The sequence below is a fragment of the Nicotiana attenuata genome, unplaced genomic scaffold, assembly GCF_001879085.1.
Source record: "Nicotiana attenuata strain UT unplaced genomic scaffold, NIATTr2, whole genome shotgun sequence".
Taxonomy (NCBI): domain Eukaryota; kingdom Viridiplantae; phylum Streptophyta; class Magnoliopsida; order Solanales; family Solanaceae; genus Nicotiana; species Nicotiana attenuata.
The window spans coordinates 247,756-274,828 of NW_017671161.1; the positions used below are offsets into that span (position 1 = coordinate 247,756).

General features: G+C 41.7%; 1 long non-coding RNA gene across 1 annotated transcript in view; it reads right to left on the reverse strand.

Annotated features, from left to right (window-relative positions):
- Positions 1-15,999, reverse strand: part of LOC109206368 — a 16,991-nt gene extending 992 nt beyond the window's left edge. Inside the window, exon 1 of the long non-coding RNA XR_002064844.1 lies at positions 15,514-15,999. This is a non-coding gene — a long non-coding RNA (uncharacterized LOC109206368). The remainder of the gene's footprint in view (positions 1-15,513) is intronic.
- Positions 16,000-27,073: the final 11,074 nt, after the last annotated feature.

A 27,073-nucleotide genomic window follows, 5' to 3' on the forward strand; every position in this document is an offset into this window, starting at 1 on the left:
TGCGGCTTGCAAGCTGTTTTCGAACCGAAGCTCCTGAACCTGTTTTTCCAATGCTCCAATTCGAGCTCTGTACTCCTTTTCTTTAGCCAACCAATCCCACTGTACCTGAGCCTCGCTTGTTAATTGTTGCACATGTGGCCTTTTGGCGGGTCTCTCGGGGATTTGAAACCTTTTACCAAACCAAACCAAATATTTGGGATCTACTTCACCTCTGGCCCGGTCCTGTACTATAGTTTTAGGCTCAAGATACCTGCACTCATTCCAGATTTTCCGGATTTGGCCTTCAGGGAATGCAGCTTTTGGGCCCAACTCAATGACTTGCCCACTCAGGTCCTCATCACCGTGTACCGTCTGAAATCTTCCAAATTGTCGCAAGACTCGGTAAGGAGCATAAGGCTGAATGCTTCGCATACCCATCAAAAGAATATAGGGGACCTCCGCTGATGTGTATATAGCTTCAGTAGCGGGAAGCCATCCATAAGCCCAATCAACTTTATCTGCAGTGAGGGATCTTAAACATGACGACCAGGCCTCAGTACCCTCCGGGAACTCAATACCTGTAACTCGGGTCTCGAATTCTGCGATACAACTCAACCCGGTTAAACCGTAATTCATGTAGCCTGTGCGGTGACAGAGATGTTCCTGTATCCATAACTGCAAGAGCACATTGCAGCCTTGAAAGAATTTCTCCCCTTCTCGACATTTGGTCAGAGCTCGATATATTTCTGCTACAATCAAAGGAGCCACTGTGCTAGTAGGTTTCTTTATGGCAACATCTAGCATGCCTACTAGACCAAGGTCTATGTGACCGTCTTTCCTGGGACAAACTAACACTCCCAAAAAGGCCACCATGAAGGCTAATCCGCGTCGGGCTTCCCATTTGTCTTTGTTTCCAGCATGTGTCAATCCTGTATTGGGTTCCTCAATGCCTTTGGGGTTACCATACCGGTGATACAAGAAATGTAGTGTACAGCACCCTTCCGCCAAATGTGGGTCTTGAATATCCCGACTAATGTTCAACAAATCTAAAAACCTGTGAAGAGTTACCGGCCGTGGAGCCAAAGGGAATCTACCACGGAGGTTCCCATTTAGACCTGCGTATCCGGCGATCTCTTCTAATGTAGGCGTGAGCTCAAAATCTGAAAACCGAAACACATTACGGGTCGGGTCCCAAAATGGTATTAGTGCCTCAATGATATCTGTTCTTGGCTTGATTTTTAATAAATCTACGAGACCGCCCAGGCTTTTGATCACAGTATCTCTGCTTCCTTTTCCCAAGTCATGCCACCACATATGGAGTTTCAAAGGGATCTCGCTCAGGACTGAGAAGGTTTCGATGTCACTTGAATTCATCCTGCATATTTATTTTAGGGGAATTTAATGACTTATTTTGAAAAATGGCTATTTATGCAAAAATTCTTTACTTAGAAAATAAGGACTTGGATTTGCAAATACGGCCTTTCAGCACTTCTGGAAGGAAGATTTTAACGCTGTTCCTGCAAACCATTTGAAAATGACTCAGGGTGGCCATTCTTGCAAAAACGGCCTTCCGGCGTCCTTTTGGGGACATTCGGCTTATTTTGTAAAACAAGAGTGGCATCACCCAATGTATTTGACAAAAATTAAATTTTTGGTATTTTGGCTATCTTTGCAAAAAGGGCGGTTGGGCCCGATGAGGGTTGCCTACGTATCTCACATCCGGCGAGAATCAAACCGGCGTAGTTCGGGCAGATTTGCCAAAATCAAAAAATGTATTTTTGAACAACAATTTTCTTCCTTCCTTTTTTTCGAATATTTTCTTTTTCTTTTTTTTTTTCATTTTTCCGGCAGCATTTCGGTACTATTTGGGCATTGGGGTTTTCAAAACAAATGGTCACCCTCACTTAGTCCTAACACTGCCTATTTCCTCAATTTTCACTTATTTAGACATGCCAGTCAACATGCAAAGCCGAGCAAATAAATGCGCAAGTAGCACGTAAGATGCATCAGGATGGTCAATTCATTTCAGGTCACCTGTCCTAGACGGACCCAACCCCTGTGTTGAGTCCCCTAAGTCAAATGCACATGATGCAAACAAACGTCCTACTAGGGATCCGGCATGAGTTTTTGTTCTTCTAGGTTTAACCCTAGGTTTATTGGTCTAGACCTGGCTTACCCGAGCGGACAACTCGGGCCGAGGGGGAGGCAGCGTACCGGGGATACAGAAGCTCCGCCGGCTTTGCAACTTATCCAACCTCGTTCTAAATGGGAAAAGACTCTAAACAGAAGAGAAGCTACACGAAGTGCACCCTTCTCCATGATGTAGAAGACTCAGCAAGAGGAAGGGATTCGTGACAGTTTATATATACAATTTCAACAAATATCAAAGCGGTAAAACATTTAGCACATATAGCATGGAACATGTAGAAAATCAGGTAAAGCCAAATATAACAATTGTACTAAGCTCGAATTCTTGAACCCTGAATCGAAATTCTGGGTTCGGATCCCCAGCAGAGTCGCCAGAGCTGTCACACCTCCTTTTTACGCACCTAACCCGAAGGATAAGTGTATAAGGGAGTTTTTCCATTTAAAGTGACATTATTCGAAATGGGATTATTTATTTAATTTTTAGAGTCGCCACTTGGGATAGGACGGGCTTTTGGTGTCCCAAGTCACCGATTTAATTTAAATCCCAGATCGAGGAATATTTCGACTTCCCAATTGGAGTCTGCGAACCAGAAATTCTGTGTAAGGAATTCTGTTGACCCGAAGGAAGGTGTTAGGCACCCCCGGATCCCGTGGTTCTAGCACGGTCGCTTAAATTATCATAAATGGCTAAAATCTGATTTTATACATGTTCAAACCTATAGTGCAATTTTTAGGATTATTTAGTTATTTTTACGAAAAGCAAACGCCGTTTAAGAGCGCGTTTTTGGATCACGTCACATGAAATGCACACGGATCCTCAACACCTCTTATTCAACGTTTTGGGATTTGGATTTGGGTTGCATGAAATGCGCACCCGAGTTTAGGAAAGTAAAATTTATTAAAAGCGCGCCTAAAGTGGCTAACGTCTTATTAACTTGGCGGGAAGCCATGAAAATTCGCTAAATGGCATGTCCCGAACTTCTAAAATATTTTTGATAAAGCATTTAATGAGGGCACCGCAATTTATGCATTTTTTATTCGGCGAGGCTCGTCCCACTTTTATTTAAAGGCCAATCCTACAGTAAACTAAGATTTCCTATTTATTTTTGTCTCAAAAAGGGCATAATTAATTTACAATTATAAATCCGGGCCTCGAATTCAAGTCCGAATTCAAACAAAAGGGAGAACCCTCTTAATTTGAGTCCACCACTTAACGCGAGAACCTAAATCTATATTTGCAAATTGATTCCCATGTTCCTAATGTAATTTTAATGGATTTTAGCTTCCAGCGATTTTGGGTCTGAACGATTGGCCCAGAAAAAAAAACAATACAGTTCATATTGAAGCTTACCCAGTTTTGGGCTTAAAATTGAGTCCAACTTCAGCGGCTTAAACAGGGGACTCAGTATTGAATTTCTGTGGGCTAACACAAGTCTCCATAATATTTGGGCTTGCTTGTTATGCAGCTGGGTCAACGTTGGACCCAGTCTTTTAGCACTTTGGGCCCAAGGATGAGCCCAATTTGAAGTAAAATTGAAGCTGGGACTCAAGATCAAGTCCCTTCAGGCCCAAAACTTAACAAAATAAGGCTAGCTCTTTTCGCTTTACTTTTAAATTGTAAATAAATAGACAAACTATATTAATTAACAGGTTAAAAACTAAAGAACGATTGGATATTTTTTTTTCATTTGTTGCATATTCAAAGCTCTAGTCCAATGCCCTCAAAACTAAGACTATGGGAGTCAAACACTGAAATACTGAACTGTTTCAAACATCTATTAGGTGTATAATTAACACCGGTGTCAGCACACACACATTGGTCCTAAAATCATTTTCCGACTTATACAATATTTCAAATCTAACACTATACTGAAATTAAACTATACTAAAGCTACCACTACCAAATAGAATATATATGAGTCCAACAGTCCATGTACACAATTTCTCGAGCATTCTACCAAACTAACAAGCTACGAGTCTTCAATGGAATGAAAAGCAACATGAATTTCAGTAACATCACTACTATGAATGAACTAGATTGCATGCCATCACACTACACTACTAACTTCAGGAATTTTTAAAGCAGATGATTGATAGAACAACCATTCATTCATGTATTCTTCAAACAATTACAGCTTTCCTATTTTTCATCTCAACCCTTAGAGAATCAAGGAATACCTGGAAATTGGACAAAGAAAATGAGCAGAAGTGAGACAACAAGTGAAAGCCAGCAGTAGTCAACAGCAGGAAATACCCCAGCAAACCAGTCTCAAAACCAAAACAGTGTTCAAACAGCCTACCCCAAAACGATTTCACTTAAGTGCAAACCCAAAACTTCAACATCAGATCTTGAAACCAAATTCAATCTATTTTTTTAAGCCCTAAATGAACCAAAAATGCTCCAGAATTAGAGGAGCTTCAAAAATCAGAGCATCAGCAATGGAACAGTTTTTTTTAGCAATTTTGGCCGCCTAGAACTTTTAGGGATTTTAGCCCTTTTTTAAAATCTGCCTTGAGCCTCAAGTAACAATGCCTTTATAGGCAAGTTACTAGGGCAGCCTTAGGGGTTCAGNGGATTGTTTTAACAATGAAACCCTCAAAGATCTCAAAAAAAACTTGAATGGAACAGTGTTTTTAGGAGTTTTTAGCTGCCTAGAATTTTCAGGATTTTTCAATGCTTCCAAAAATCCCCCTTGAGCCTCAAGTAACAATGCCTTTATAGGCAAGTTACTAGGGCAGCCTTAGGGATTCAGTTATTTCATTTTAGTCCCTCTCCAACTTTCCTTTTTGCTACTTAATCCCTCATTTTCTGACTTGTGTCACAAGTTAGCACACTACAATTACTGAAATTATATTGAAGTCCTACTTTGGAAGGTCCTAGAAGATTCTAGTTTCAACTACCATGTGCTATCTAATCCTAAATGTCTAAGCTACCCTTGAATTCATCCTAAAATTACTAACCCCTGAACCTATTTTGCAATTATTAACCCTTGATCTTGGTCTCAATTTACCAAATTACCATTATCATCTATAATCCAATCGATTAAACTAATCAATGCCAACTAATCAAGCTAAACTTACTAATGAATTGAAAACTAAACTTAAAGAATTATTGCTACATTTACTGAATTAAACTAACTATCAGATTTCAGCTATACCCAATTCATTCAATATAAAAATCAGAGTTCCCACTCAAACAGTCCCGCAAAATCAGAACATCATAAAATAAAACTATCAAATAAATCGAATTGCAGAGTTAACACAGACTCAAATTCATCAAAAACTATTATCAATTAAACTAATGAAACAAAACACATTTAATCATGTTTTACTCTAACAATTATTACTAATTAACAGAGAACAATTTACTTAACAGTAGACCTATTAATTCAAAACAGGCATGCAGATAAACAGAAATAAAGAAAAATAAAAAAATGAAATAACAATCAGAACTTACTGATGAAAACTCCAACCGGCCATTAATGTTTGAATCCTCCGGGATTCTTGACGCATAACATCCCTAATCGTGTGTTTTCCAAAAGAACACACATGATTAGGGAAGTTATGGTCGAAAATCCCCAAGATTTTCTAATTTAGGGTTCTGCCGGATTTTGATCGGATATTTGGGCAATTCTGGCCATATTTGAGATATGTGGCTATGGGGGTTGGATAGAGGAGGTCAAGGCGGTCCCATGGTGTTAATTTGGGACCGTTTGGCATAACTTGCGACTTGGCCGGAAAATTTCGAATGGATATTCGACGGGTTCTGGTAAGATTTGGAGGCAACGGGTAGTGGATTTGAGTAGAGGAAGAAAAGGGGAATCTGGGGTGTAAATTTTGTGGTCATTGGAACATCGCCGCCGGCGGCGGCGGACGGAGGAGGGGCGGTGGAGCTAGGGCGGAGGGCAGTGGTAGCTGGCGGTGTAGAGTGGAGGCCGGCGGAGCTTAGGTTTGTACGAGGAAGGCAAGTTTTGTCTCAAAATTTTCTAAATAATTCGGACAATTTTATGTAAAATTGGGATTAAGCTTGAACCGTTGGATATGGGGGAAATGAACGGTGGTGATCAAACGACGTCAAAACGACGTCGTTTTGTCATGAAAGGGACTGGACCGGGTTAGGGATTAGATTGGGCCTGGGCATGGGGTGATTTTGGTCCGGTTTTTCTTGGTTTGTTTGGGCTGGCTTGCTCATTTCAGAGCTGGCCCAACAAATTAAACCTATTTTCTTTTCTTTTCTTCTTTTTATTGTTTATTTATTCTATTTATTTTCTTTTCAAAATTAACAAAATCTAAGTTAAATCCCAAACTAATTAATTTCCAAAAAGGAACTAAATCCTAATTTTAAAAGAAAAATTAAGCAAAAAGTGACATTAAAAGAACAAAATATGTAAACGATTTATTATTATTTTTTGGTATTTTTCTCTTATTTAGTAATATTAATTGATTAAAATATAAAATCTAATTCTAAATGCAAACGTACTATTTTTGTACTTTTTTTTTTTATGAATTATAGCAAGTTAAAATGCACACGAAAAATGCAAACGAGACACAAAATCATGCAATTAATTCCTAAAAATTCTAATTCTAATGAATTTATAGGAGTAAATTAAGCGTGGCAAAAATCACATGCTCACAAGGGCTGCCTACGTATCCCCTCTTAAACGGGAATCAGGTCAAGCGTATTTCAGTTACATCATATGAAGGAGTGTAAACAATCTAAACATAGTATCTCATGACTGCATTTGAATTGATTGATTTTGGCCAAACTTCTCCGTCCATTTCTGCAAGTATGAGTGCTCCTACTATTAGCACCCTATGAACCATGTAAGGACCTTGCCAGTTAGGAGAATTTCCTTTTGGCTTCATCTTGATGTGGGAAGATCTTTTTCAGTACCAACTGTCCTAGTGCGAATTGCCTTGGTCTGATCCTTTTGTTGAAAGCTCTGGACATTCAGTTTTGATAAAGCTGACCGTGACATGCTGCGTTCATTCTTTTTCCGTCTATGAGGGCTAGTTTCTCATAGCGGCTCCTTATCCATTCTGCATCGCTGGGTTCGGCTTCCTGTGTGATCCTTAAAGAAGGAATTTCTACCTCGGTTGGAATGACAACTTCGATACCATAAACCAGTAAATAGGGGGTTGCCCCGGTTGATGTGCTAGTGCGGTACCCCAATAAGGTAAAGGGTAACTTCTTGTGCCATTGTTTGTGGTTTTCTACCATCTTCATTAGTATCTTCTTGATGTTCTTGTTAGCAGCTTCCACAACTCCATTCATTTAAGGTCTGTATGCTGTGGAATTTTTGTGCTTGATTTTGAAAGTTTCACACATGGCTTTCATCAAATCACTGTTGAGATTGGCGGCGTTATCAGTGATAATGGACTCAGGAACCCCGAATCGGCAAACGATATGGTCTTTGACAAAATCCGCGACGACTTTCTTGGTTACAGCTTTGTAGGATGCGGCCTCTACCCATTTTGTAAAATAGTCGATAGCTACCAAAATGAACCGGTGCCCGTTAGAAGCTGTGGGCTCGATCGGACCAATGACATCCATTCCCCAGGCGGCAAAAGGCCAAGGCGCACTTGTTGCATTGAGCTTATTTAGTGGTACCTTTATCATGTCTGTATGTACCTAGCACTGGTGGCATTTCTGTACGTACTGGATGTAATCCGTTTCCATGGTCATCCAAAAGTATCCAACTCTGAGTATTTTCTTGGCTTGGACAAAACCATTCATATGTGGTCCACAAGTTCCGGCATGTGTCTCCTCGAGCAATCTGGAAGCCTCCTTTGCGTCAACACACCTTAACAACCCCAGGTCAGGAGTTTTTCTATAGAGGGTTCACCCCTTTGGAAGAAGTGATTGGACAACCTCCGTAGAGTGCATTTTTGAGTACGGTTTGCCTGTTCCGGATATTCTCCTTTTGACAAATGTTCCTTGGTGTCGTGGAACCAAGGTTTTTCGCCTGTTTCTTCTTCAACATGCGCACAGTAAGCCGGTTGGTTGTGGATTTTCACCGTGGTAGGATCGATGAAATTCTTGTCTGGGTGCTGTATCATTGATGATAAGGTGGCCAGTGCGTCTGTAAACCCATTTTAAATTCTGGGCACATGTTTGAATTCTATCTTTGTGAATCTCTTCATTAACTCCTGCACATGATACAAGTATGGTAGTATTTTGGTGTTTTTCGTAGCCCATTCTCCTTGAACCTGGTGTACCAGAAGATCCGAATCACCAATTACCAGCAGCTCTTGTATATTCATATCGATGGCCAGATTGAGCCCCATGATGAAAGCTTCGTATTCTGCCATGTTGTTGGTGCACGGAAACCTAAGCTTCGCAGATACCGGGTAATGTTGACCTGTTTCTGATACCAACACTGCTCCAATGCCCATTCATTTGAAGTTTGCAGCTCCGTCGAAGAACATTCTCCAACCGTCGTAAGCTTCAGCAATGTCCTCTCCTATGAAGGATACTTCTTCATCAGGGAAATACGTTTTCAAGGGTTCGTATTCTCCTCCCACAGGATTTTCAGCAAGATGGTCTGCCAATGCTTGCCCTTTGACTGCCTTCTAAGTTACATAGATGATGTCGAACTCACTTAACAGTATATGCCATTAGCTAACTTCCCGATCGGCATTGGCTTCTGAAAGATGTACTTTAGAGGGTCCATCCTGGATATGAGGTACGTGGTGTAGGCACAGAAGTAATGCCTCAATTTTTGAGTTGTCCAGGTCAAAGCACAGCAAGTGCGTTCCAGTAGAGAGTATCGTGCTTCGTAAGGTGTGAACTTCTTACTCAAGTAGTATATGGCTTGCTTTTTTCTTCCTGTCCAGTCATGTTGTGCCAAAACACATCCGAAAGCTCCATCCAATACGGACAGATAGAGTAGCAATGGTCTCCCAGGTTCTGGCGGGACTAGGACTGGTGGTGTGGACAGGTATTACTAGATTTTGTCAAAAGCCTTCTGACAATCTTTGGTCCAACTCGTCTCAGCGTCTTTCCTCAACATTTTGATGATGGGTTCACATATAACTGTGGACTATGCTATGAAGCGACTGATGTAGTTGAGGCGTACTAGGAAGCTCATCACGCCCTTCTTGCTCTTTGGTGGTGGTAACTCTTGAATAGCCTTAACTTTGGACGGGTCCAACTCGTTTCCTTGGCGGTTGACAATAAATCCCAGCAGCTTTCCTGTGGGAACCCCGAATGCACATTTTGCGGGGTTCAATTTTAGATTGTACCTCCTTAGCCTTTCAAAGAACTTCCTTAAGTCTGCTATGTGATCCGCGGACTTCTTGGATATGATGATGACGTCGTCAACATACACCTCTATTTACTTGTGTATCATATCATGGAAGATGGTTGTCATGGCTCTCATGTAAGTAGCCCCAACATTCTTTAGACCTAATGACATCATCTTGTAGCAGTATACTCCCCACGGTGTGATGAAAGCTGTTTTCTCTGCGTCTTCTTCATCCATCCAGATTTGGTGATAACCCGCGAAGCAATCCACAAAGTATTGGAGTTCATGCTTGGAGCAATTGTCGATCAGGATGTGTATATTTGGCAGTGGAAAGTCGTCCTTGGGACTTGCTTTGTTTAAATCTGGATAGTCAACACACACCCTGACTTTCCCATCTTTCTTCGGAACTGGTACAATGTTGGCTAGCCAGGTTGGGTACTCAACTACCCTGAGAACCTTAGCTTTGATTTGTTTAGTGACTTCCTCCTTGATTTTCAGGCTCATGTCTGGTTTGAACTTTCTGAGTTTCTGCTTTACTAGCGGACACATTGGATTGGTGGGCAACTTGTGAGCCACTATGGATGTGCTCAGACTGGTCAAGTCATCATATGACCATGCAAAGATATCCTCATATTCCTTCAAGAAACGAATGTACTCTTCCTTCTCTGACGGTGATAAGCGAATGCTTATCCGAGTCTCCTTGACGGTTTCGACGTCTCCCAAATTTATTGCTTCGGTCTCGTCCAGGTTGGATTTAGGTTTATTTGCAAAGTTCTCAACCTCCCTGACAACTTCCTCAGGTATTTCATCTTCTTCTTTTGAGTCACTATCCTTATGTTGCGTTGTCTCATTACATGTCACAGTCATCGGTTCATCAGGAAAAGTAATAATAACACTGTAGAAAGAAAATGTGAAAGATAATAATGAATAATAAATAGCAATGCATTGATTAAATTTTGAAAACACCTCAAAACAAGTGCGGCTCGATGAATCGAGCAATTATTTTGAAACAAAATGCGTCTCTAAAACAAAATTATTGAAAACATATGAAATGCCTAGCATGGCTATAGAAATAAATTAGGCTAAGTGCCAAGCTACCCAGGGACTCGGAGGGCCCGGGATGGTGTGGTAGTCCAGTTCCTGAGAACAGCTCCCTTTTCCATAGTCTGAATGGTGAGGCCTTCTTCCTCCTCCTCCTCAATTATCACACTGCAATCCATATCCTCGTCTTCCAGGAACAAGTTTCTCAGCCCAGCTAAAGCTTCTTCTTCTACAGTCCCCCATATTGTATCGGCCTGATGAAAGGTCTGACCTAGACGTGGCACTGGTTGCTCGAGAGGGTAATAAGGACCACGCCGTGGTGGCGACCAATCATTATACTCTTGCCATGTATACGGGTACCCCAACCCGAAAGTTGTGTCGTGACGTTTCAGCTGTATCGGTTTAGTAATGCCCTGGAGATCCTTCCCCAGTCCTTTGCCAGGTTCGTACCCAGACCATGCCAGTATGCTTTCTATTTTGTTACTCTACCACTTGTCCTTCTCAATTGCGTTGACATGTTCAATGTGGTGACAAGTTTCTCCACCCAGCCTTCTTCTATTCTCGATGACCGGGATAGTTTGACTGGTGTAAATGGTGTTACTCCCATCTCTGTGAATAACTACCTCCTGGTTGTTCCACTCGAACTTCAAGGCCTGGTGTAGTGTGGAAGCCACATCCCCAGCGGCATGTATCCAAGGTCGACCCAACAGAAGATTGTATGTAGCTGATATGTCAAGAACTTGGAATTCAACATCGAACCAAGTTTGCCCCATTTGCAGGCAAAGGTTAATCTCCCCAATCGTGGCCCTTTGAGACCCATCAAAGGCTTTCACATTAATACTTCCTGCCCGTATCTCGTGGAAATCTTTGCCCAATCTATTCAGAGTAGTTAGAGGACAAATGTCGAGACTCGAGACCCTATCTAGTAGGACCCTGGCAATGAATTTATCTTCGAACTGTACCGTGATATGTAGTGCCCTGTTGTGACTTAACCCTTCAGGCGGTAGTTCATCCTCATGGAAGGTGATCTTATGACTCTCCAGCACTTGCCCTACCATGTTGGCCATTTCTCTACTGGTGATGTTGTTGGGTACGTAAGCTCCATTTAACACCCTCATCAGAGCACTCCTATGTGTTTCCGAATTTTGCAATAGCGACAGGATGGATATCTGAGCGGGAGTTTTGTTTAAATGATCGACGACTGAGTACTCCCTTGCTTGTACTTTCCTCCAGAGATCGTTTGGCCCGGTTTCAATAACAGGTTGCTTAGTAGCAGCCTCCTTGCTCGATCCTCCCAAATGTTCGTGTGTATAGATCCTTCCCATTCTGGTCATTCCTTGTGTGGCATCAGATTCTTCCATCTTTGCTTTTCCCTTTCGCCTGGCTTCCGCAACATAGTCCCACGGTATGGCGTTAGAATTGAAAGGAGGTGTGGTTGCTACTGTCACTATGAGGGGTGCGGCCACTTCTACCTCAAATGGAATGGGTGTGGCTGCAGGTAGTGCTACCTCTACCTCAAATGGGCTCGATGCAGTTACCTCAACTTCGACTGTTGGTTGTATCTGTACCACAATAGGAGTGAGTGTGACTGCGGGCTTAAAGTCATCGCATTCCCGAATAAGCCCGATTGATCCCTCAAGATCCCATTCTTCGTCTGTCTCTATCACATGTACTCCATTACCTCTACAATCTGGAAGAGGATTGTTGCAGACGTTGGGTGCGGCTTCCTTCACTTGTATGACCTTTTTATCAATCAATGTTTGGATCTTATCTTTCAATGTCCGACACTCGTCAATGGTGTGCCCCTTCACACCGGAATGATATGCACAGGTTTTATTTGGGTTGACCCATTGAGATGAATTCTCCATTGCCACAGCAGGAATAGGGGTGACATAACCAGCAGCCTTCAATCTTTCGTACAACTGGTCGATGGGTTCAGCAATGGCGATGTATTGTGTGGGTGGTTTGCGATCAAAGTTAGGTCGGGATTTCTGGTAATTTAGGCGAGTTGGAGGTGAATGATAGTAGGCTGGCTGGGTGTTATAAGTGTGATAGGCGGTGGCAGGTTGGGAATATCTGGGAGGTGAAGTTTGGTATGTGGGTGGAGGTGTTTGGTATGTGAGTGGAGGTGTTTGGTATGTGAGTGGAGATTTTGGGCTTTGGGCCACCATTACTGCCCCCACTTCTTTCTTCTTTGATATGCCGCTTGATTGTAATGCTTTGTTCGTGGCCTGTAGTGCCTTGAAATTTGTCACCATCCTACTTTTGATGCCCTCTTCAATCCTTTCTCCGAGTTTGATGATGTCAGAGAACTTGTGATTCTCAATGACCATTAGCCTTTCATAATACTGTGGGTCCTGTGCCCTGACAAAGAACTTATTCATCTGTTCCTCGTCTAATGTTGGTCTGAACTTGGCTGCTTCTGACCTCCACCGAGTAGCATACTCGCGGAAAGTCTCAATTGGGTTCTTCTTTAAGTTCTGTATATAGAAGACATCCGGTGCATTTTCTGTGTTAAACCTGAACCGATCCATAAATTCTGATGCCATGCTCACCCAATTGTCCCACTTCTTAGGGTTCTGGCTTATGTACCAGGACATGGCATCTCCGGTAAGGCTTCTCATAAAGAGCTTCATTCGGATCCTTTCATCTTTTCCGACCCCCACGAGCTTGTCACAGTAAGTTCTCAGATGAACCTTGGAATCACTTGTTCCATCAAACATCTCGAACTTGGGAGGTTTGTAACCCTCCGGCAGTTCCACATCTAGTTGTATGCATGAATCCTCGTAGTTCAGACCTTCTATCCCTTTACCTCCTTCAACACCCTAAACTCGGCTTGTTAATTTTTTGAGCTCCTCGGCCATGTTATTGATGAGCAGATCCTTCTCAGCGGATTCTGGTGTATAGGAGATTGGTTGAGTAGGGTGAGGTATGGCTTCCATGTATATGGGGTTGTTTTGGTGAGTGCCAGGGATTTGGGTGTAGTGGTGATCATTGGTTGAGTTTTGAGGATTGGGAATAGGTTATGGTGTGTTCTGAGGAGTTTGATAGGTAGTGGCTTGCGGGTACTGTCACACCTCCTTTTTTTACACACCTACCCCGAAGGATAATGTATAAGGGAGTTTTTCCATTTAAAGTGATATTATTCGAAATGGGATTATTTGTTTATTTTTTAGAGTCGCCACTTGGGATAGGATTGGCTTTTGGTGTCCCAAGTCACCGATTTAACTTAAATTCCAAATCGAGGAAAATTGTCGACTTCCCAATTGGAGTCTGCGAACTAGAAATTTTGAATAAGGAATTCTGTTGAGCCGAGGGAAGGTGTTAGGCACCCCTGGATCCTGTGGTTCTAGCACGGTCGCTTAAACTATTACAACTGGCCTATTATCTGATTTTAATACATGTTCAAACCTATAGTGCAATTTTAAATTACTTACCGCTTTTAATTAATTTTAAGGAAAATTGAACGTCGTCTAAAACGTGTCTTTGGATCGCGTCACATGAAATGCACCCGCAATTCGGAACACATTTTATTCAACGTTTTAGGATTTAGAGTTGGGTCACATGAAATGCACACCCGAGTTTTAGGAAGGTAGAATTATTAAATAACGTGCCTAAAGCAACTAACGCGTTGTTAACTTTGCAAGGGCCATGAAGATTCGCTAAATGGCACGCCTCGAATTCTAAGTATTTTAAGAAATAATTAAAGAGGGCAACACAATTTGTGATTTTATTTGGCGCGGCGCACCTCAACTTCATTTTAAAAGGACATTCAAACTAAACTTGGAGGGCCATGAACTATCATTATCTATTATGGCTCACCTCAAACTTAAGTTAAAAAAAAAATACTTTAACCTAAGATTTTAAAACATATTTATGCGACTACTGAAATTACGCATAGGCCTTCATGCGTTTGGACCAAACCTGATTCCTAAACATGAGAGCAATTAAATTACTAATGGGCTTTGGTAATTACTTACTCCCATGGTAATATCAACAGCGAACATAAACCCGGCAAAGCGAGTCATGGTACTTAAGCAAATAGTCATCCAACACAGATAAAAACACAAAACATTAGTGAAGCCACAGAATTAACAAAACGAAAAATGAATCTGAGACATTGTAGGATTTCTAATTACACCAACTTTCCTAACCTTTTAATACACCAGATCTTGAAAACCCACAAATCTTATCCCTTATAGCCAAGGTCATATGAGCTTTCCTTCAATGCTACGTTTTCAAATTAAACATATCAAATGACATACGATCCCATATTACTCAATCAGCATTCAACCACGATCAAATGAAGCGAGACACCTATTAACTTTGGATTTTAAAAAAATAAGACTTAAGGAAAAGTACAGATTCCTCACACATGACCATTTAACCAACTTCTGAAAATTTTAACAAGAAAGAGCACATGTTTAATCAAACTTGACCACAAGAATATTACTTCGGCGCATGGGATATTTCTTTAGTCAAGCACAACGAAAATAACTCTTAGAACAACCAAAGTGGCAATTTTAGAGTATGAATGACATGCTGGATAGCATGACTAACAGTGCTAAATTATGCTCTCAAGAAAAAATTGATCTAAGAAACCATGGAAACAAACAGTCAGCTCCTTAAACATTCGGATAATTTGTCTTTCACTTAGCAATCTAAGAAAATCGAAAGATCTTCACAATTTGTTACATATATAAATCAGTTGAAGGAAAGCAAATTAACAATGCTGAAAATCCCATTTCTCCAAAAATTGTGAAGTATCGAACTCTGTTCCGTCCTTAAGATCGACTCGGAATCGTATTTGCCAAAAATGAAGATTTTATATATAACTTCAGAATAACTTTTCAATTCACATGAAGCAGAATCTTAACATTAAAGGGCCGGGACATGAAGACAGCTCAAACAGCAGAACCCAGTTAGATAAGGAATCTACCACGACAAACTTGAATTAACCTTTCGAACACCGTTAGCATTTACAATATTTCGAAACAGGCAACTCATTCAACGTTGTTCACAAATGAAATCAGAAGGGCGGCAAATTAAGGAACTTCTCATTAAAACAGATCTTACAATAGCTTGAAAGAGAACATACCTAATTACACAAGGACGAGATTTAAAAGACAAAGAAGCCAAATAACGATTGAGACAGAGAATTGGAGCTCAGCTAGCAACATGGGAGCAACAGCAACCAAACAACTCCCCTTTTCGAGTTATATCCAAACCCAAAACCCAGCTAAACACTCCAATTTCGAGCTTTTCGAGTGATGAAAAAGTTCTTTGAAGGCTCAACTCTCCAATTGAGATTTTAAGCTACTTTCAATTCTCAAAAGCTTTTCGGTACTGTATGTTTGAGAGAAATGCAGTGTAATATGAAGGGAGATTTGTGCGATCGAGAGAAAAGCAAAAGAGGCGGCTGAGTTTTTTTCGTTTTGATGAGGAAGAAGAAGCCAGCAAACGACGCTGCTTCCTTTCCCTAAGGGAGTCCTCGTTCTTATTCTGTGTTCTGGTTTTTGATGGAAGCTGGGTTGCTCAGATCCGCGGTTTTCTTCTATTTCTCTAAAGGTCTTCCCTTTGGAAAAATCTGATAATGTGTACCTTTATTTAGTGATTAGGTACTATTATATAGTGTAGGGATTAAGTTAGGAGTATGGACCTATGAATTATGAGCTTAAAAATTATGGGTTAGGTAAGAAAATTTGGGTTTAATTTGGGTACAAAAACTAGCTCAATATTCAATTAAATCTTTTCTTCAAATTCTTTTTCTTATCTTTCTTTTTCTTTCTTTTTCTTTAATTAAAAATCCTAAAATTAAAATCCTAGGTTATCTGAAAATGTAAAATTAAACTAATTACAAAAATTAAGAAGCTATTTTATCCTAAATTAAAAGAGAAAAAAAAATCAATAAAAGGAAAAAGTGTAAAAAATGAAGAATTTTTTTTTGTGATTTTCAATTTATTATAAAACAAGTAACTACCGATTAATCCTAAGAATGTAAAAATAAAGCCTAAATGTCATGCATGATATTTTGGTATTTTTCATGATTCAAATAAAACTTAAACATGCACAAAATGCAAACAATTAAATAAAATCCTACAAAATCCTATAAAATGGCAAATAATTGGAAAAAGTCTATTTTCTTGGATTTTATAGGAGTATTTCATATAGGACAAAAATCACGTGCTTACAGGTACTGGATTGGTTGATGATGGTGTTGTGGAGGAGTTGGTATTGGTAAAGGATTAGGATTTTGAGGTGGAGTTGCATATTGATGGGGTGCGGGAGGATTTTGTGGATGTTGGTTTTGCGTATTTTGGGGAGGTGCTGGGTTTTTGGTATTTTGTTGGTTGATGTGGGGACGTTCAGGGTGAGGGAGAGGTTTGCTAGGTTGCGGACCTGCTCGAGCTCTCCTTGTAACTCCAATATTTTCTGCTCCAATCACAAAACCAAGTCATTTTGTGCTAGAGTACTCCGACCGTCTGAAGTTTTCGCATTCTCAACATTTTCTTTTTGAATGTCGCCGCTCAAGTCATCCATCTTAGCTTTCCCTTTTGCTTTTCGTATTACTTGGAGGAGGAGGAGGTAGAGGGCCTCTAGATCTGGTGTGGTATGCTGATGATGTAGTATGTACGAACCAACCTTAGGGGATGAGAATAATATAATAAAGAAAACAAAAGGTAAATGAGTTAGTAGGGGTTCTGAAAAGTCTGCAGTATTTAAATACATATTGCGGGAATGTAAATTTGCGTCCTAATTTGGGAGCCTCGTTGTGCCCGAGGTAGGCCTAGCAAAAAATAGATTTGGAGAAATTCAGTGCCAATAATTGCCTCATTTCATTAAAGTAAAAATAGATGAATCTAACACGACACTAAATAAGATAAGTCACTAATGGCACTTGACCTTATTACATTTGGAAGAAGCAAATAAACCTAATCTACTTGGTCCCAGAATGACCTTCTCCATGCTGGATGCTCTTGTCGATCAGATTCCCCAGTTCACGTAGGTTCAGCAGTAAAAATGCCCTTGCCAGATATCCTCCTTCGCTTCCTTCAACGTTCTGGCAATCGGTGACTCTCTTCCTCGTTTTCCCTTCCAATTCCATCAGACTGTACTCCAGATATTCCAGCCTTTCGCTGGATTTAATAGCCTTCTCTTTCCACTCATTCATCATTTCCAGATCAGCCTTGTGTTGCTCCATATGCTCGGCTTCAGACTCGCGAATTCATTTGCGCAGTTTGTTATATTTCACCTGTTGTAACGGTAAAAATCAGAAGACCCGATTTTATGGCCATTATGACGCTTCATAAGCATGTCTACAAATGCTCGAGGCACGACTCGAGGTTCAACTCGGAGGGTTTTTGACGTTTGACCTCAGGGGAGTATAAGTCGATGGTTATGATGGCAAAACGGGAAATTCCCAAGGCACTTGATTAAAGCTGACCAAGTCTATTAGGCTAGCACAAGCCCGTACCGTGGCATTAAATGGTTGTATCAGCCGCGTATCTTTGTAATAAATGTGTCTGCACCATGTTGGGATTCCCCCTCATATATAAAGGGGATCCTTGTCACTTTGTAGGACAAATAACACACAACATTGAATACAAGAAATAGAACATTTTCTGCTCTCTACTTAAACATATTCTCCTATGAAAACTTACATTTATTGCTTAAATTTATTGTATTTCATTGATTGTTCTTCATTTATTACTCATCATTGATCATAAAAGGCCCTCATCAAGGCCCTTAGAACTGTTAGTTCTCCACCGACTGTTCAGAGCCTAATGCCTAGCTCGACCTCGAGGCCCCATATCAGCCAGCTCGAGGCCCCGATTCTCAGCCACTCAGTTTGCTTGATACATTACCTTCAAGCTCTTATCCTATTTTCTAGTCTCACACTTAGAATCTACTGCCTAACAACTAGCATAAAAATAAATCACGTATTTTTAGAACCACAAAATCAAATCTAATTGTAATTACCATTTTCAAGGTAAAGAGTTTGGCGTCCACCGTGGGGCTAAAAATAATAGTGATTGTTTTCTTTCTGGTTTACTACATAACGCAAGTTATCTTTCACGATTTTTCTTATCCAAAGAATCTTTGATTTCAGGTCAAAATGTCAAACTCAGTGAATGCACATGAGAACAACGGTCTTGAGGACCATGGAGAGAATGGTGTAGCTGTTTCAGGTGTCGGTGTACCACTGCGAAACCCTGAGGACGCACCAGAACCAATTCTCGTGGATGTGGTATCGCGCAACGCCCAACATGTCGATATAAGCTCCCACACTGACAGGAGTATACGCCAATAGAATCAACAAGAAGCTCAGAAAATCCCAGCTCGGGAGGAACGAGAGGTTAGCCTTCACGTTATTTTTGAGATGTTTCAGGCACAATAGCTGGCGATTGCTCAACTGTAAAGCCACCAAAAAACTCCAAGCACAGCAGCACCGGAGACGACTCCTCGAGCCGAACAAATACCGGAAATATCAAGCAACAACGGGTCAGCAGCCGATCCTGCTATCATAAAGATGCTCGAGGACCTCACGAAGAGGATTGAATCGGGCAAAAAAAGATAGAAGCCAACGACAAAAAGGCGGAGACATACAATTCAAGGGTCGATCAGATCCCAGGTGCACCCCTGATTCTAAATGGTGTAGATTCAAAGAAATTTGTACAAAAGCTCTTCCCGTCAAACGCCGCACCAAAGCCCATTCCGAAGAAATTTAGGATGCCTGATCTCCCGAAGTACAACGGAACCTCGGACCATAAAGAGCACATCACTGCTTAAACTTGTGCTGTAAAGGGGAATGACCTGAAGGATGACGAGATTGAATCCGCCCTATTGAGGAAATTCGAAGAAATACTTTCAAAAGGGGCCATGATGTGGTATCACAACCTAGCCCCGAACTCAATAGATTCATTTGCCATGCTGGCAGATTCTTTTATAAAGGCGCACGCCGGTGCCATTAATGTCGCTACAAGAAAATCCGATGTCTTCAAGATCAAACAAAGAGAAAACGAGATGCTGTGGGAGTTTGTATCTCGTTTCCAAATGGAGTGAATGGAATTACCACTAGTCTCCGATGACTGGGCAGTGCAGGCCTTCACCCAAGGTTTGGACGAACGAAGCTTGATAGATTCAAAGCAACTAAAGCAGAACTTGATAGAATATCCCGCCGTGACTTGGTCAGATGTCTACAACCGATATCAGTCGAAGATTAGTGTCGAGGATGACCAACTAGGAGCCCCCTCGGGCTCAGTATATCTTACCAGGCTCTTGGCAAAAGAACCATGGCCAAACAAGGAAAGGTATCAACCGTACACTGAAGATCGAAGAAACGCCCCAAGGCGTAACATACCCTGAAATAATCGAAGGACAGACTGAGGTCAGAATCCTCGGGGACTTATGGGCAGAGTCAGATTCAACAGAAATACGGGACCGATGGAGGCACCCTGATTGTCCGAATACAACTTCAGCATTGACGTTTCGAACAACGTCTCTGCCATCGGTAAAATTAGAGAAACCAGGTGGCCACAACTCGTACAATCAGATCCGTCACAAAGGAACCCCAACCTGGTGTGCGAGTTTCACGGCACACACGGTCATAGGATCGAAGATTGCAAACAGCTCTGAGAAGAAGTAGCCTGACTAATCAGCAACGAGCACCTCCGAGAGTTCCTCAACGATCGAGCCAAAAATCAATTCCGGGAAAGAGAGGCGAATAGGAAAAATGAAACAGAAGAACCACAACATGTCATCCACATGATTGTTGGGGGAGTCGACATCCCACAGGAACCCATTGTCAGGCGAACAAAAATATCCATCACCAGGGAAAAGCGAACTCGAGGTTACATACCCGAGGACGCACTTGCGTTCAGCGATGAGGACATCGAGACCCTGTCTCAGCCTCATAACGACGCATTGGTAATATCTTTTCTTGTGAATACACGTCTAAATGTGTACTTGTGGATCTAGGTAGCTCGGCCAACATTATCAGGACAAGGGTGGTGGAGCAGCTCGGACTACTCGACCAGATCGTGCCCGCCTCTCGAGTCCTCAACAGATTCAACACAGCGAGCGAGACAACAAAAGGGGAAATCATCCTCCCGGTCAATGTGGCCGGCACAACCCAAAATGCCAAGTTTCATGTCATCGAAGGAGACATGAGATACAATGCCTTACTCGGAAGGCCATGGATACACTGCATGAGGGCAGTACCATCAACGCTTCATCAAATGATGAAATTTCTGACAAAGGACGGAATAAAAACTGTGTACGGAGAACATCATGTAGCAAGAGAGATGTTCGCGGTGCACGATGTGGCCCCAACATCGACGCCTTCAACACAAAAAGAGCTAAAGGATAAGCAAACAGCAAAGTAGCAATCACGAGATACATTATCGGCTACATCTGAATGAACGAGTAAAGGTCCGTACCACGTCCCCAGAGCAAACGATTGAAGCACATCGAGGCTCGAAGCGCCACCACCACTAAGGTATAATCGTCTCCCTTTTTATTTTACATCTTACACTAACCTGTGTACAGGTGTCCGATCGGAACAATCGAAGTTCTTTCCAGCTTGAAGACCTTAGGTTTTAAAGCATGCGTTATACTCTTTTCCTTCGATCGGGTTTTATCCCAAGAAGGGTTTTACCGACAAGGTTTTTAACGAAGCAACATCCATATCCTACCTGAGGAGAACTTAACAAGTATTCAAGGCTTCTCTTCAATCAACCTCGAATACTGGGGGACATCCCCCGGGAGATCACCCCTTCGAAGAAGTCAGGATGAGCCAAAAAGGGTCTTAATTGGAAAATGAGGTATCGAGCCAAATGGTCGAATGAACCGAGTCCGCATAGAATAATTGAACAGTTGGCGACGAAAACATTTATACTTGTGCCAAGTAATCAAGAAATATTTTTCCATCAAAACACTTTGCGCTTCAAAGAAATTCGCTATTTTATTCAAGAAGCGGCTCTAGAGCCTGAAATTTCCCGAACACTCGGGGACTGACGTCAAAAACTCGAAGCCATATAACCTTCGGGTCGGAAACTTCAAACCCGTAAGCCCTCAATGAGGCAACTCCAAGTTTACACAAAGGCTCCAGAGCCAAAAGATTCTCGACGTCTCGGGGACTATCGCCGACAATCACCCCATCGATTTGAAAAACTCGAGGCTATATGACCCTATGCGGGCCACCTCAAGCTCATAAGACCTTCACAAGGCAATACCAAATCTGTAAGACCTCAAGCAAGGCGTGAGTTATACTTATACCAAGTAACCAAATCTGTAAGACCTCAAGAAAGGCATGAGTTATACTTGTACCAAGTAACCAAATCTGTAAGACCTCAAGTAAGGCATGTCAAAATTTATAAGACCTTACAAAAGGCATAATCCCGATCTTAAAGTTAAGGCTATATATTTGAACTTGTAAGACCCCTAAAAAGGCATACCCTCGATATAAATGCCGAAGCTACTTCACTCGGGGACTAAAAGGCTACGACAAAATACAACAACCATGGTCACAAGGCTGTACTAGCCAAACTAACGCGACTCGGGGACGCCCGACCGTCGCCAATAAACTCACAGTCCTTCAAATTACTTCGAAAATACTTCGAAAAGAACCGGTTAATCAGGCTACCCTCGACATAAGCAAAAGAGCTTCGACCATGTCAGCTCCAAACAACAAGCTTTGAAACATTCAGCCATCGAGCGAAACCCTCCGAGGTGCTCATTATCGCTGCATAACATCTCACAATCGAGGTTTTTATCAAACCGTTGAAGAGTCGGGCGAACACAAAAACTTCAAAAATTCTTTAACGAGGGAAAAATAAGCCTATACTAGTGGTCATACTGACCCAACGCGTAAGAGCCACTGTCGCCAGTTTAAATTAAAGGTCGTACCGACCAACCGCGTAAGAGCCACTATCGCCAGCTTAAACTAATGGTTGTACCATCCCAGCGCGTAAGAGCCACTGCCGCCAGCCCGTATTAGAGGTCGTACCGACCCAACGCGTAAAGGCCCAGACGTCAGCTTAAAATTTGAAAACTTAAGGGTCAATGAGCTCGAGTCGAAATCCGACTCGAAGACTGAGCACGAAACAGTTAACTAAAAAACGCCTAAGGGCAAATGCGTAAGAGCCTACGAGCCAGCCCAACAAGCCTCAGGGCCGAGTTACAAACCTAAGGATTTTTACCCCGAAGTCTAGTTCACCTAGCCGAACGTCGACAGAAATATGAATTCAAATCAAAAGGAGACGTACACAAGCAAAGGAAAATGCATGAAAGGTCAAACCAAATGGCTTTCTTTTTGATACGTATATACAAAGCTCCATTTACAAAGTTCTCTATGAACACTGTACAAAGAATCAGAAAAGCAAGGCCTAGCCTATGCTCCCCTCGGGGACTGTGGCCCGTTGGCCTCTTCCTCATTATCTTTGGCATCGAACAAAAGGAACTTGGCATCGTATTCATCCGCCTTTGCCTGCACTATCTCCTCCGAAAGATCGAAGCCCCTAGCATGGATCTCTTCGAAAGTTTCCCTCCGAGATTTGCACCGAGCATACCCATTGCTTCTGCTATCCCGATTAGAAGCCCCTCTGAGCTCAGCCCGAGCATCAGCAGCTTATCGCTGCCAACTCCGCACTACTAATAAGTAGCAAGAGAGGGTCGCAATAGCTTTTACCTGATTTTTTGGGTCGGTATTGAATCCTCAGAGAGCTAGAAGTTGGAATCGAGTATCTATCTAGTGTAGAGTTGTGTATATGTTCTTAATCACACTTCTATTCATTTTTGGGTTTTCTTAATAATTCTACTTTTAACAAACTACAAATTGTAAATTAAGCTAAGGGTTAAATGCTACGAGTTGTTCAAATAGTGTAAAGGGCACTAGGGTGGTGACTACCGCCTAGGTGGTCAATTGACGGCTACTTGAATCTAAGGCTCATTTGACATATATGGAGAGTATGTTATAACCGTTGCGCGAATTTACCCACTCAACACCTCTCGGTGGTTCAAGTGATTTTGCCCAAATTGGCTTTCTCAAGACCAATTGGATATGCAATTTTGCACAAGCAACTTAGGGTTCAATTCGGGTATTACTCTCTCGAGATTTAACCCTTTAGTTGGGGCTATCAATCTCTTGAATACGACCCAATTCATTGTTGGACCAATTTCGGAGACATAGGCTCTCTTTCTCAAGAAGAGCTTAACTCAACTCAACACAAACTAGTGTTTTCAACAACTAATTCAGAAATTAACCATGAAATTAGCCCAAACAACAAACACCCGTAGTCAAATTAGCCCTAAAATACAAGACCCATCAATTACACACACTAGGGTTGAGCCACCACCTTAGCTATGGGGTCTAGCTACTCATATTCAAAGAAGAAAAACAAGAAATGGATGAAGATAAACACATATTAATTAATTGCTAAGCTAAATACAAAGATTCAATGATGAAAAGTAAGTAAAAATGCCCAAAATGGCTAAGAAAAGTTGCCTCACGAGTGCAGCTTACGTATTACAATATCTGATGCCCTAAAAAAGGAAAAAGAATCTATTTATACTAGGCTGAAAAATCTGGACAAAAATGCCCCTGCGGGGTTAGTGCGGACCGCACAAAATGGACCGCGGTCCGCACTGGGCTTTGGCCTTCAAAATTGATCTCTCTGAACTTGGGCTCCGCGGACTGCACAGAATGGACCGCGGCCGCGGAGGCTTCTAGCGCGGTCCACACAGAGTTGACCGCGGATCGCGATGGCTCGAAACTCTGAAAAGTGATCTCTTTGAATATTCACACCGCGGACCGCAAAGATTGGACCGCGGCCGCGGTACCTTCAGTGCGGACTGCACAAAATGGTGTGCGGCCGCACTGCCTTGAAGCCTGGAAATCAGCTCTCTGAATCTTCCAGTGCGGATCGCACAAAGTGGTGTGCAGCCGCACTAGGCCTGTTCTGCATGAGATTCCCTTGTTTTTGGTACTTGTGCAAGTTTCACTCCTTTTGAGCTGATCATTGACATTTTGTCACTTTGTTGATCAAACCTGCAATCAAGCACAACTTGTAAGCCTTTTTGGGACTATTTTGTAAGAATATTTGATCAAAGCATAGTATAAAATGCGTCAAATTCCCTAGTTATCAACTCCCCCGAACTTAAGCTTTTGCTTGTCCTCAAGCAAACAAAATAAGACACACCCCTTAAGGGAACAACTAGCATCAATTGGGACTAACAATTGCCCTCAATACAAATGAACCATTAACAACATTTACTCTTTGAAAAACACCATGGATCAAGTGCGACACAAGAGCATCAAGAGTTGGCTCAACACATCAAAGAACTCTTATAATTACTTCGGTCATTGTGGAACCTAAACTCACACATCCTCAACTCTCCCTAAGCAAACCTCACCTTTAGAATAGTGGCACGCAAAATGAGGTTAATGGGAATTCACTCATCTCTCTCAAGGAAAGGTCACAAGTCCGGCTCTAAGTACCATATGCTTGCCCCTTATGTGAGTATCCACTAATGTAGGATTCATTCAAATCAAGATCATATAGGGCTTTTATGGAGGAATTGTGAAGGCTTTTGGTTCAGGGTAGGGAATGTTTTGGTTTAGGTGGGTTCCACCTTCCCTTAAGAGCTTCTTTTGATTCATTTGGCATCCATTCACTTGACTCTTTGAGTCATTTTCACTTCTTTCTAAGGTGTTAGAGAGATACAATGTCACTCTTTCTTATGCAATTCAAACTTTTTCTCCTTTTTCAACTTTCCACGCCTTTCATTCATTGCTTTTCTTGAATCCCTTTTTATTCTTTTTCACATTGAACATTCTTTTTGTCTTTTTGCTTTTCTTTCTTCTTCATTGCCTTCCCTTTTCTTCATTTTTGTGCCTTTTTACCACTTTGTTGCAATCCTCGTCTCTCTCCCCCCAAACTTATACTTTTGCCATGTGCTAAAGGAAAGATCGGGTGGCAAGATAGGGCATCTTTTAGAACGGGTATATGCTTGTATCATGGTTCATGAAAGAAAAAGGTCTAAGGCTCAAAAGGGTTAACTAGGGATCATATCACTGGTAGGTTAAGGAATTGTTCAAACTATCATTTGGATCAAGGAGTGCCTATAATCATGTCTCGAGTTAAAATTCACCTAGGATTTTGCCTCAACAAACATTCAGGGCAAGTTCTAGAGCAATGGCTCGGGACTTGGACTTGTAATTCAATTACTCACCACACAAGCTAAGGGATTGCTAAAGACATAGAGTCGGGGGCCCACAACGGCCTTAGATAAGATTTAAGCTCACGATGGTCCCGAAAAACCACTTGATGATTATTGGCCAACACAAGAGTCTCAAGGTCACGACTTTCACCATCTTAAACACAACAATTTATTTTTGACCATAAGATCAAAGGCAAATGTGCTAGGCCCAAGTGAAGCTTTGCTTGAGGCACCCTTAACTACTAACTACTAAAAACAAAAAGAAAAACGGACTCAAACCCTTAAGAAGGTTGTCACGTCATCTATCATTGGGAAGAGCCACCCGATTCACACAACACTCCACCTTTGGAAAGAACCGTGGCATTAAGAAAACCAAAGGCTTATTGCAAATTTCAAATGCGAAAAGCTACGAATCACAAATATGAAGCTAAAAACGAAAATTTTTTGCGGAAAATAGAATGAATATATACAAGAGGGGATTTGAATGTACAATGGATGGGATGAATATATACAATGAGCTGTAACTTTATATACAGACCAAATGAAATCAAAATGCGATAAATGTAATGAAATATCAAAATTATATACAACCAAAGATAAAAAGATAAAGAAAGCATTGAAATGTATCAAAAATATATACAGTCATCCGAATGTATCCATGAAGCAAAAAGTAGGGCCTACCCCCTCAAATGAATGCTGGCATTGTCCCCAATGCCAACTAGTCGAAACGAAGCAACAAAAATAGAGAGGGAAAGGATATGGAAGACTCCCTAAGGCCTGTCTGTCTGCATGGGCTCCTGAGTGGTCCCTGGGTCCTGTGTGTACTCGGGAACCTCAGATTGTGGTCGCGGTAGCAAACTTCAGAGAGTTCACTCTTCATCCTTTGCCAGTGCGGTCCACACAAAATGGTAGTGTGGCCGCACTGCAAACTTCAGAGACCTGTGCATTTTTTTCAATTATGTCCTGCACTGTGTCAACTCAATCCTGTATCATCTCACAACCAGTTAGCCCAAAAATCAATCCTATACTACAAAGAAAATCAAAGAAAACAAAAAGAAAAACACATGGGTTGCCTCCCAAGAAGCGCCTGATTTAACGTCGCGGCACGACGCATGTTACCATCTAATCATTTGAAATGAACAACAGCCACCACATGCCTATCATCAAACATCCCCAAATAGTGCTTGACTCTATGCCCATTCACTCTAAAAACTTCCCCACTTTTGTTCTTCAAATCAAGAGCACCAAACGGGGTCACACACATTACTTCAAATGGTCCGCTCCACTTTGACTTCAGCATTCCCGGGAACAACCTTAGACGAGAATTGAATAAGAGCACCAAATCTCCCACCTTGAACTCCTTGCCCCGAGTGTATTTGTCATGAAGGTATTTCATTTTATCCTTATACAGGGGCGAACTAGAGTAAGCATGGAACCTA